Genomic DNA, 13,355 nt, shown 5'->3' with positions numbered 1-13,355 from the left:
TGGATTTCAGAGAAACAAATCATGCCAGACAAATCTGATCTCTTTCTTTGATAAAATTACCAGCTTGGTAGATGAAGGGAATGTTGTGGATATAGTATATCTTGATTTCAGTAAGGCTTTTGACAAGGTTTCCCATGATATTCTTGCAAAGAAGCTTGTAAAAAGTGGGCTAGAGAAGGTAACTGTTACATGAATTTGTAATTGGTTGACTGGCCGAACCCAAAGGGTGCTCAACAATGGCTCCTTTTCATCCTGAAGAGAAGTGACCAGTGGGGTCCCACAGGGCTCTGTCCTGGGCGCAGTGTTAGTCAACATCTTTATCAATGACCTGGATGACAGAATTGGGGGCATACTTATCAAATTTTCAGATGACACCAAATTAGGAGGAATAGCTAATACTCCAGAAGACGGGTTCAAAATTCAAAATGACCTGAATGGACTAGAAAGCTGGGCCAAAGCTAACAAAATGAAATTCAACACAGAGAAATGTAAGGTACTGCACTTAGGGCAGAAAAATAAAATGCACAGATATAGGATGTGATGCGGCAGCTAAAAAGGCCAATGCAGTTTTAGGCTGCATCAATAAAAGTATAGTGCTTAGATCAAGAGAAGTAATAGTATCACTCTATTCTGCTCTGGTCAGGCCCCACCTGGAATATTGTGTCCAAGTCTGGGCACTACAGTTCAAAAAGGATGTGGAGAAACTAGAGCGTGTCCAAAGGAGGGCGACTAAAATGCTCCCTTTCACATGTAGTCTCACTTTGAACTGAGCCTGGAAACTAATAGACAGCCAATGGACTGATTTCAAGGTAGGTTTAATATGGTCACTCCTGGCTGCCATGTTTTGTACTAACTGAAATTTTCGGGCTAGGTACAAGGGTAGCCCCATGTAGAGCACATTGCAGAAATTGAGTCGTGAGGTTACCAGTGAATATACTACAGTTTCTAGGTCCCTTACTTCCAGGAAAGGGCACAGCTGGCATATCAGCCGAAGCTGATAACAGGCGCTCCTGGCCCTCATGTTTACCTGTTTTATCATCTGAAGTGACGGATCTAGGAGCACCCCCATGTCTAGCTTGGTGCTATAATATCCTGACTTTTCCTGTATGGTCTATGGGTTCCCTGGGCAAGTCACATTTTTTAATCTAGAAAATGTGGGGTTGTCTACCCTGACATGTCTAACTTGGTGCTATAATATCCTGACTTTTCCTGTATGGTCTATGGGTTCCCAAAAATTTCTGTGTCATTCACACATTACAATTTTAGATGCATTTGTTGTTGTTGTTTCCCTTCAAGTCATTTTTTATTTATTTATGGTGACCCTGCTTTCTTGGCAAGTTTTGTTCAGAGGGTGTTTGCTCTTGCCACCCTCTGTGGCTGAGAGAGTGTGACTTGCCCAGGGTTACCCAGAGAGTTTTTTCTATTAAGAATAAATAGATTAGATTTTAGAGTTGTACCTAAATATGTGTGTGATGTGGCTGGAAGACCACACATCCTGATACATACTTGCATGGCTTAACAACTATTACTAGAATATCAGTACAACAACATATAAAATGAAACTAATCTAAAACAAAACCACTTATGTACATAGACAAAACTGCACGCATGGAAAAAGAGGAGGTAGAACTGGTTAGACTAGCTTCTGTCCCACCCACAGCTTCTTGTCTACCTGTTTAAATCACATGTTAACTGGGCAATATTTGAGAATTGCTCTGTCCGGCTCTTGTTCACTTTTTCTTCCTCTTCAGTGTCTGTGCATGTATCCAGCCTGAGATAATCAGTTTAGCACTCAGGAGCAGGCAGAGCTGTTTATGCAGCTGCACAACAGAGATCTACAAACACATGGTTTTTCTTCCAAAAAGTGAAAAAGGTAAGTTTTTTGTTTTCTTAAAGTATATTAGCTGAACAAAAATTAAGCAGGATAATGTTTCAGGACAGATAATTCAGAAACAAAATGTATTAGGAGGAGCATAGTTGTTCAAACATTTCTGTTAGTCTGTTCCCACTTCCTCTGTTCTTTGTGTGTTGAAATGCATAAATGGTTTCCTGTCGTGATGAGGCAGTGTGGGCCACCCCCTTTTTTCTCTTTGAGACACAGCATCTTCTAACAGGATATTATTTAAGCCAACTCATGGAACATGATGATAGAACTGCTATATTACTTAGTTCCAGATGTGCTTCCTGAGGGGAGGGAGAATTTAAAACAAATTATAAAGGCAATGTGGATTTGTTTGTAAATTCACTTTAACAGCATTTGTAGTGTCTTTTCTTCTTCTTTTTTTCATAAGAACTATAAAGAAATTCTAAACTGTGGCCAGCCAATCATCTTTCTTTAAAACAAAGAAGTTGAGCTTTTGATGTGCACATCTAGACTATGGTAATTTATGATGTAATCATATGCACTTGGGAGAAACTGAACTGTATGGAACATATTTCCATTTAAGGATGCAAAAGATGAACACAGTCTTGAAGATCTTATAATTATCCCCATCTCATCCTCAGTTCCAGAGTACAACATGTATCTAAGATACATGTGTATTTTAAATAAGCCAGCTGTCTGTCACTTGTGAATCTTTCTGAGTGCACCTTTCCCTCACTTGCCTTCTCACTCTGCCATATTTTGTAGCTCAAATGTAACATGAAATTTGGGGACATCTGCTTGACCTCTAAGCATAGGCATTTGGGGAGCTAACATTGGTGTATACAGGGTCCCAATCTCATGTACAAGAAGCTCCTTCTTAAGCATTCCCCCCTTTCTGCACACGAGTCTTCCCATCTTTGATGTCATAATGTGGCAGTCCACATTATTTTATTCTGTCTCATGCCCAGTTGCAGAGGTTGGGGTAACACACAGGAAGGTCTATTTTATACTACAAACCAGCAACTTGTAACATTCAGATTTTATGAAATTAATAATTTAGTAAGTACTTGGTTATAGTCTCAACCCTCCAAAGCTTTGTTATTCTTATAGTTAGAATGTTAAATGTAACAATTTTCCCAGTTCCCAAAAGAAATCAAAAGTTGCTTTTAAAAATCTAAATATTTTTGCTATAGAAAGAAGGAATTTATTTGCAAGTATTTTTGTTCTTTGTAATTCATTATTGTATATAATTGTGTATAAGTCAAACATGAAAACATTGGGTAAGTAGGCATAGAGAGTAAGTAAGCAAGGCATAGGGTGCTTTTTTAACAGCAGCAGGAAGCTACTGGGTGCAACACCCAGACATTTACTTTTGTCTGACAGTGGCTTTCCAGTCAGATGAGCTTATCCTTTCAGAGTGATCTGGCTGCACAGATTCTGTTGCGAACTCTCAGTTTGAATACAGTTGCATTAGCTTTGGCAGAAGATTTCTCCCTGCTTTCTGTAGCTTGGGGACATTGCAGCGGATACATTTTAGCAAACGCAACATAGCCTATGGACTATCTAGGTGCATTTTCATCTCAGGACCTGTTGGACCTGCTTCATTTATTTATTGTTTTAACAGTCTCTGATATCTGTACAACTCTCTTTCAGCACCACATTTCAAATGAATTCATTTTTTCCTGTCAGTTTTCTTTCACAACATTACATAGCACTCGAAAATATGGTATGGATGATTCTGACTTTGGTATTGCTGATATATCTGCACTTGAAGAGCTTATCTTATACCTTCATAGCAGTTATTCCACATCTTAGTCGTCTTCTGATTTCATAGGGTCATGAGTTGCAAGAAACCACAAGGGCCATCACGTCCAACCTACTGCCATTCAGGAACTCACTATCAAACCACCCCCAACATAGGGCCATCGAGTCTCTGCTGAAAGACTTCCAAGAAAGGAGATTCCATCACACTCAGAGAGAGTGTGTTCCAGTGTCGAACAGCTCTTACTGTCAAGAAGTTCTTCCTAATGTTGAGGTGGAATCTCTTTTCCTGTAGTTGCATCCATTGTTCCGGGTCCTATTATCTGGAGCAGCAGGAAACAAGCTTGCTCCCTCCTCAATATGACACCCCTTCAAATATTTATACATCATCTCTTAAACTTTTCTTCTCCAGACTAAACATAAACAGCTCCCAAAGTCGCTCCTCACAGGGCATGGTTTCCAGACCCTTCACTATTTTAGTTGCCCTCATCTGGACACACTCCAGCTTGTCAACATCCCTTTTGAACTGTGGTGTCCAGAACTGGACACAGTATTCCAGGTGAAGCCTGACCAAAGCAGAATAGAGTGGCACTATTACTTCTATTGATCTAGACACTATACTTCTGTTGATGCAGCCTAGAAGCACATTGGCCTTTTTAGCTGCCACATCACACTGTTGTCTCATGTTCAACCTGTGGGCTATTAGGACTCCTAAATTCCTTTCATATGTAATCTTGTTAAGCCAAATGGGTTAAGGTCATTTTGAATTTTGATCCTCTCCTCTAGGGTATTAGCCACTCCTCCTATTTTGGTGTCATCTGCAAATTTGATAAGCATGCCCCTTATTCTTTTACTCAAGACATTGATAAAGATGTTGAATAACACTGGGCCCAGGGCAGAACCCTGTGGCACCCTACAGGTCATTTCTCTCCAGGATGAAGAGGAGCACCCTATGGGTTCAGCTGGTCAATCAATTAGAAATCCACCTAACCGTTGCATTGCCTAGCCCACATTTTACTAATTTGTTTTAAAGAATATCATGGGGGACTTTGTCAAAGGCCTTACTGAAATCAAGATATAAAATATCCACAGTGTTCCCTTCATCTACCAAGCTGGTAATTTTATCAAAAAAGAAATCAGATTGGTCTGGCATGTCTTCTTTCTCAGAAACCCATGTTGACTTTTTTGATTATGGCATTCCCTCCCAAATGTTTACAGACTTTTTGTTTAATTATCTGCTCTAGAATCTTTCCTGGTATTGATGTCAGATAACTTGGGATGATAATTGTCCCCCCCCTTTTTTTTCCCCCTTTTTGAAGATGGGGACCTTTGCCCTCCTCCAGTCTGCTGGCACTTCTTCTGTTCTCCAGAAGTTCTCAAAGATTACAGTGGTACCCCGGGATACGAATGCGCCGGGTTACGAATTTTTCGGGATACGAAAAAATCCCATAGGGATTTATTGCTTCGGCTTACGAAGGTTTCTTCGGGTTACGAAAAAACCGCGGCGCTATTTTCCGCCACCGGAGGGCAGCAGAGAGCTATTTTTCCATTAGCGCCTATGGGAATTCGGCTTACGAAGGTATTTCGGGTTACGAAATTAACCGCGGAACGAATTAATTTCGTAACCCGGGGTACCACTGTATTGCCAATGGTTCTGATATTACATTAGCTAGTTCTCTTAATACTCTTGGATATAGTTTGTCTGGTCCCGGAGACTTAAATTCATTTAGATTTACCAAGTATTCCTGTACTATCTCTTTATTTATATTGTGTTGAATTTCCCCTATTCTGTCCTCTGCTCCATTTTTCTCAGGTTGAGCACCCTTTTTGTTTTGTGGGAAGACTGATACAAAGAAAGTGTTGATAGTTCTGCCTTCTCTCTGTCCCCTGTTAGCATTTTGCCATCTTTTCCATGCAGTGGCCCTACCATTTCCTTCTTCCTCCTTTTGCTGCAGACATACCCCCCAAAGCACTTTTTATTGTTCTTAACCTCTCTAGCAAGTCTGAGCTCATACTGTGCTTTAGCTTTTCTGACTTTTCCCCTACATGTGCTAGCTGTTTGTTTTTTAATTCCTCATTGGGGAGTCCACGCTTTTCCATTTCTTATTTATGTCCCATTTAAAACTGAGATCAGTTGAAAGTTCTTTAGCCACCCATCCTGCTTTCTTACAATACCTTCCATTTCTCCCTGTCATTGGAACGATTTTAAATTGTGTTTTCAGTATCTCCCTTTTGAGAAACTCTGATCCTGCCTGACCTCCTTTCTCTTTTACTAATCCTGACAACAGGCTCACCCCCAGTATTTCCCTAAGTTTATTTCTTACAATCCTTCCCGCACTCTCAGGTCCTCTGGGAAGAATCTCTTGCAGTCTAAGAAAGCCAGACTGGTAACAACTTCCCAGAGGTTGTTTTCTGTTGCTGCTCCAAAAATCTGGAATGACCTGCTGGAGGAGATCTGCCATATAACATCTTTGGAGGCCTTTAAGAAGGCAATAAAAACGAATCTCTTCCGGCAGGCATTCCCAAATTGACCTCCTCGGAATGTTCACTCTCCAGTTGGGAATTGTCATTTTTAATGGTATTTTAAGGTGGGAGGGAGATAGGGAATTGGATTTTATATGTTTTCCTATGCTTTTACTTGTGGTTTGTTGTGTTTTATTTTTATTGTTCTTATGTTTATTGTTACCTGCATCGATCCAATACAGGGAGAGGTAGGATACAAATAATAATAATAATAATAATAACAATAACAATAATAGAAATCAGCTTTCCTAAAGTCTAGAATGCATGTCTGAGAATGCACTGTATAATAAACCCCAGGAGAGCATGATCATTCCCACCTAAGGATCTGATCACTTCCACTCCATTAACCAGGTCGTCCCTGTTGGCTAAGATCAGATCTAAAATAGCTCATCTTCTTGTTGCCTCTTTCACCTTTTGTTTTGTTTTGTTTTGTTTTTCCACCTTTTTTCTCCACCTCTTCCACCTTTTGGGGGCAATGAAACTGTCTGCCAAGCAAGTGAGGAATTTACTGGACCTTAATGTTTTGTCTGAGTTTGACTTCCAGCAGATATTTGAATAGTTGAAGCCAATCATCACTACTACAATTGCCTTGTTCCCTCTATAAAAGTTTGTGTATTATCTCCAGCCCTTGATGAACTCTTGCCTTCCAAAATTCTGTCTCACTCCCCCACATAACTCAGTTTCAAGTCTTTGTTGAAAAGTCATTCATCAGGCTGCAGTACTGCTGCCAGTGCTAGACACCTGGTTCCCACATGTCCCTCATTGCTGCGCTATGGGCACACCCTAAACACAGGCACTGCTGTCTCTCTGTCTTGGTCACACTCCCCACATTATGACAAGGAGATCTGTCTTGGTCACACTCCCCACATCATGACAAGGAAATCTGAGGTGGCCTTGTTTGCTTTCTCTGTCAGCTGTTGCCGCTGTTTGGCAAATTTCAGCATCTCTTAACTATCCCCTCTTTACTAGCTAAAAGTACCCATCCCATAAGGGTTCTGAGGTTGTCTCTCAACAATGCCTATTCAAAAATATCTGGGCACAATCTTGGAAGAACTGGATTTTGTTAACCTTGGACTGGAGCACCCTTTCTGGCATTCACTGGAACTCTTTGGCATACTCAGCTGCTAATTGCAAACCCTGTCTCAGGGTAATAAGGCTTTCTTCTGTTGGAAGGGTACTCCAGATGTGTGTGTAGGTTCATCATGAAAGCTTGCAGGTCATTCAGCATGGGCATTGGCTGAACCACCTTCCTCTTGAGGTGGGTTGTAATGCACCTCACCCTGGCCACTTGAGATGGGAAGGGTATGCTCACACTCAACCATAAAGCCCACCAACTGAATGAGGAAAACAGCAATCTTTTGGGTGTTTGGCCTGCACCTTATCTGGCTGCCAACCACCACCATCCTCCTGCTAGCTGCTGTCCCTTGAAACCATGCAGGATCTTCAGTTCCTCCAGGAACTGCTTCAGTTCAGCTTCCATTTCCTCTGATTCAAAATCTCTTGAGGCAAAAGCCCTCCTCCTTGACATGTGCATTCCACTCTATTTGTTACTTTCTTTGAAGAGGTGGTGTCATCTTGTACCAATGCCTCCAGACACCCCTGGTTAGTGTAGCCCAGGCGTCCCAAAGTTGTTGGGAGCAGCTCCCACCAGTGCATATCTCTACTCCCCCTGCCGAGGAACTGTCCCTAGATTGGACTCTTCAGCTCCACATTTGATGGAAGTGGAAGCTTCTAACTCACCTTGTGTCCACTGCTCCTTCATTTACAATTCACTTATTATATGGCAATTTTCATAATACATTTCTGTATTGAGTCAGGCCCCTAAAATGAGTTATGGCAAATTGTCATGTACTGGCTCACATCAGTTCAGAGACACAAGCTTCAGTAAAACAGAAAGCTTTATTCAAGAAAATAAAGGTGTTCACAGACATTATTGTCAGGACTGAAGCACTTTTGGTTATACTGTATGTTAAAGCAGTTTAGCAATTTAATTTTTTTCACCTTGCCACCCTTTCATTTTTGAATCAAAACATTTCCCATTCCCAGAACGGCCCCTCCTTTCCTTTTCATACCAAGTCTCACCTCTGTCTATTCCCTTGTAAGAAATAACATCCAGGAAGACAGAGGTTCACAAAATAATTTTCTTTACTGTAAGCAACAGAAAACATAACAGCATTAGCAGTCTTTCACCAAAGAGAAACTCAAGCAGAGAGTGAGTGCAGATGCCAGCATATCCCAAGCATTGTAACAGAATTATGACGTGGCTCAAATCCTATTGGTCAGATCACTGACAAGTAACATAAGTGTTCTCCACAGAAGGGGATTTTTGAGTCTTAACACACATTTGTAAGTAAGGCACAAAATCCTTACAAGCCAAATCTCTAACAGCTTGCAAGAGCATGGGTACCTTGGGGATCATTTCCACCCATTTATACCAACTGCTGGGGGACTCCGAGTTGGTTGAATAAAGAAGATTTTTATTTACAAATATGCAAGAGTGCAATCAAACATACAATAGTAATTCAAACACCAACAACATAAAGAGCTAACCAAAATAGAGATATGGAAATTGGGTAGCGGAGGCTTAGGATTGTAGAGGGATGATTTTTACCTATCCTGCAGAGAAAACATGGAAAGTGGACTGGTATCTGAAGGCAACACAGCAAAGGGCTTTTGGTGTCCACACAGTCAGGAGGCAGAATGTGAATGTCAACTGGGTGCCAGCTATGTGTGAGAAGGCTAGGTTTGGGACTAACATTGGAGTAACAAACAAACAAAAAAAATCAATTGGATTCAGGACAACCCAAAATAGATGGATAGGGAAGTTGGCTGGGAATACAACAGGAAGTAGATAGGAAGTGTCAGTTTACTCCTCTTTGCCTTTGTGTCTAGTGCAAGAGGATATTCAGAAAGCCTGGAGGGCAGACAGAATGATTAGCAGACCCATTTAGCTTTTATCTTGGTATCACCTGGGTCCTTCACATGTCTTCAGGCCTACATGCCCTTTCTAAGAGAAAGTTTACTGATGTTTCAAAGGTCATCATGACCTCTTAAGAACATGCCTGTCTCGAGATATGAAAATATGGTAAACTCAAATACAACACAGGGTATATTGGATATGCTAACACCAATTAACACAGAACAAATCAACAGATGAAGGCTCAGTTTGCAAAATTTCACTCAAGAAATGTATCAGGTCTCTGGAGCTACCAAATTTCTGTATTTTGACTATTTAAGCAAAAGTTAAGTATAACCTAATTTAGCTGTAATGTGCAATTACCATTTATGGAGAGAAATTTTCCCCATTATTCCTGACAATAAACTGAATAAATTCCAAGGGCATTTACCTTATCTAAGTAATTCTTTAGAAATTTAGATGAGATGTCTAAATAATTCCAAAAAACCTTTTCCACAACCGTGGTCCTTACAAGATTTGCCTTCCTACTCCTGACAGTGAATGCTGTTCGACAATGGAACACACTCCCTTGGAGTGTGGTGGAGTCTCCTTCTTTGGAGGTCTTTAAACAGAGGCTGGATGGTCATGTTTTCATTGTGATTTCCTGAATGGCAGAGGGTTGGACTAGATGGCCCTTGTGGTATCCCCCAACTCTATGATTCTGTTATTCATATTAGCAATTTGTTCATAAATATGTATTACCATCTGTACTGTCAGTAAACACTGTTATGCAATAAATTCTGTTATAGAAGTGTACAGTCATCCCTCCACATTTGCGGCTTTGATATTTGCGGCTTTGATTATTCACGGATTTCATTAATATGTTCTCTCTAGGACTGTCTAGGTCCTTCAGTGCAGCTCTGTGGTCAACTTTAACTAAAAGTTGCACTAAAAAACCATTTGTAGCTACTCCAGTGCCATTCTATGGTCAGTGTATGTTGGACATTGACCACAGAGTTGCACTGGAGGACCTAGAGATTCCTAGAGAGGTATCCTATCAGGTAAGAACAGTGTTTTGTTATTTGCGGTTTTTCCATATTCACGGGGGTCTTGTTCCCCCGTGAATATGGAGGGACAACTGTATTATATTGATCCTTTTTGAATGGAACACTGTCTTCCTCTGGTAGCCTTCCCAGTTTGTCTTCTAAGGACTCCTGGTTAGCATGTAATATTTCTTCCAGATATAGTTTCTACTGCAGAGCTTACTGTTGCGAAGCAAAGGGAATAATCTGTTACCAAGGATGCATAATTATTACGAGTTTGAATTGTAACAATGCCTCTGGACCGCTGTTTAATGTGATACAGTTCATTTATCTGAAACTGTATTATTTTCCATGCAGGTGGAGATCCAATAGAAGGATGGCTGTCGTTATTTTTTTTCCCCTATAGTGAGCAAGAGAGGGCGATTAAAAAACAACATTCCCAAGTTTAAAATTCCAAGGACTCTTAAACTATAATCTCTCCCAAACATGTAACAGGACCAACATAGCAGCTAGTAATGGCTATATGTAGTTTAAATTTCTGCTCCTAAAAAATCTTGGCAAAAAATGATTAGGGAAAAAGTGCAGCAATAAACATTTAGAGATAAAACAAAGGTTTTCAGAAGAAATAATTGGAGATGCGAACTAGGCTCTAAAACAGACTGCTCTCATTTTCCCTTCTTCACAACACTCCAAGGTATCATATTCCACTGTCAAATACCTTTTGCAGTTAGAAAGTATTTCCTAATGTTTAGGCGGAATCTCTTTTCCTGTAGTTTGAATCCATTGCTCCAGGTCCTATTCTCTGGAGCTGAAAAAAAAAAGCAAGCTTGCTCCATCCTCAATATGACATCCCTTTAATTATTTAAACAGGGCTATCATATCACCTCTTAACATCTCTTCTGCAGGCTAAACATCCTGAACACCCCAAGTCTCTCCTTATAGGGCATGGTTTCCAGGCCCTTCACCATTTTGTTTGCCCCCCTGTGGATATGCTCCAGCTTGTCAACATCCTTTTTGAATTGTGGTGCCCAGAATTGGACACAGCATTCCAGGTGAGGCATGACCAAAGCAGAATAGAGTGATACTATTATTATTATTATTATTATTATTATTATTATTATTATTATTAACTTTTATTTATAAAGCACTGTAAATTTATACTATTACTTCCCATGATTTAGACACGTTACTTCTATTGATGTAGCCAAAATCACATTGGCCATTTTAGCTGCCAAATCACACGGTTAACTCATGTTCAACTTGTGGTCTACTAGGACTCCTAGATCCCTTTCACATGTTCTGTTGTCAAGCCAGGTGTCCCCCATTCTATATCTGTGCATTTCATTTTTTCTGCCTAAGTGCAGTGCCTTATTTCTTGCTGTTAAAATTCATTTTGTAAGTTTTGGCCCATCTATCTAATCTAGTAAAGTCATTTTGAATTTTAATCCTGTCCTCAGGAGTATCAGATGCTCCTGCTAATTTGGTATCATTTGCAAATTTGAAAAGCATGCCCTCTATTCTTTCATCCAAGTAATTGATAAAGATGTTGAATACAACTGGGCCCAGGACAGAATTTCAAGCCAACGATGCTAGTCACTTCGCTCCAGCATGAAGAGCAGCCATTGCTAAGCACCATTTGAGTTTGGTCATTCAACCAACTACAAATCCACCTAAAAGTTGCATTGTCTAGCCCACTTTTTGCTAGCTTGTTTCAAAAATATTGTGGGGGACCTTGTCAAAGGCCTTACTGAAATCAAGACATGCTATATCCACAGCATTTCCCATCATCTATCAAACTGGTAATTCTATCAAAAGAGAGAGAGAGATAAGATTAGTCTATCATGACTGATTTTTGAGAAACCCATGTTGGCTTTTAGTGATTATGGCGTTCCCTTCTAAATGCTTACAGGCTCTCTGTTTACTGATCTGCTCTAAAATCTTTCCTGGTACTGATGTCAGGCTAACTGGGCCCAGGACACATGTCCTCTCCCCCCCCCCTTTTTTTTTTTTTTTTGGTCTAGGATTCTGGGAGCTGAAGTCCAAAATCTGTTAAAGAGAACAGTTTGGGCACCACTGATTTAGATTAACCAGGTATTCCTGTACTCCTACAGACATATCCCCAAAAGCCCTTTTTATTGTTTTTGATCCTTCTAGTAAACCTGAGCTCTTACTGTGCTTTATCTTTTCTCCTACACATGCTAGCAATTTGTTTGAATTCTACTTTGACGATTTCCCCTTTTCCATTTCTTATCCATTTTCCATTAAACTTAGTTGAGTTGAAAGTTCTTTAGTCATCTCTCCTAGTTTCTTGAAACACCATCCATTTTCCCTCCCCACTGGAACTGTTTGGAAGTTTGCCTTCAGTAGCTCTCTTTTAAGAAACTCCCATCCGTCCTGAACTGCCTTCTCTTTTACTGTTCCTGACCATGGGATCATCCCCAGTATTTCCTTAAGTATACTGAAATCCCATTTCCTAAAATTTAGAATGTGTCTGACTATGCCTGGCTTCTCGTTTCCACTGTATAAGAAACTCCAGGAGAACATTATCACTCCCACTTGAGGATCCCACTACTTGCACCCATTAACCAGGTCATCCCTGTTGATTAGGCTCAGATTTAAATAGCTGACCCACTTGTTGCCTGTTCCAACTTTTGGACAGTAACTTTCCAGGAGAACATGATCACTCCCACCTAAGGATCCTGCCACTTCCACCCCATTAACTGGACAATCCCTGTGGGTTTGGATCAGATCTAAAACAGTTGACCCCCTTGTTGCCTATTCCACCTTTTCGACAAAGAAATTGTCTGCCAGACAAGAAAGGAATATGCTGGACCTTAAATTCTTGGCTGAGTTTGACCTTCTGTAAATATCAGGATAGTTGAAGTCACCCATCACTACTACATCTCTCCTTTCTGAATGTGTGGTTCTAGAGAGGCATCATCAGTCTTACTTGGGGGTCTGTAGTAGACTCTCGCAATAACATCCCTGTTGTTTCTTTCCCCTTTAGTTTTATCCAGATGCTCTCCACCTGGATCTCTTCACAGATATAATGGTAATCCTCACCTTTTCCAGTTTGACCAATTTCTCTTTAAAATGTTATACCCCTCTATTACTAGAGTCCAATCATGCAACTCAATCCCACCAGGTTTCAGTGATGCCTAATATATCACATTTGGTTTGCTGTGCTAGGAGTTTAAGTTCATCCTGTTTATTTCCCATGCTCTTTTCATTAGTGTGTAGACATCTAAGATCATGTCATCTCCCCCCT

General features: G+C 40.4%; 1 protein-coding gene across 1 annotated transcript in view; it reads left to right on the top strand.

The window, feature by feature from the left end:
* The first annotated feature begins 1,383 nt into the window (after window positions 1-1,383).
* Window positions 1,384-13,355, top strand: part of CRACR2A (calcium release activated channel regulator 2A) — a 135,929-nt gene continuing 123,957 nt past the window's right edge. Inside the window, exon 1 of the mRNA XM_042469236.1 lies at window positions 1,384-1,873. The gene's annotated coding sequence lies outside the window, so the exon portion shown is untranslated. The remainder of the gene's footprint in view (window positions 1,874-13,355) is intronic.

The sequence above is a fragment of the Sceloporus undulatus genome, chromosome 5 (genome assembly GCF_019175285.1).
Source record: "Sceloporus undulatus isolate JIND9_A2432 ecotype Alabama chromosome 5, SceUnd_v1.1, whole genome shotgun sequence".
Classification (NCBI taxonomy): Eukaryota; Metazoa; Chordata; class Lepidosauria; order Squamata; family Phrynosomatidae; genus Sceloporus; species Sceloporus undulatus.
Note: the sequence above shows the minus strand (reverse complement) of the source record. Positions and strands in the feature narration are given on the sequence as shown.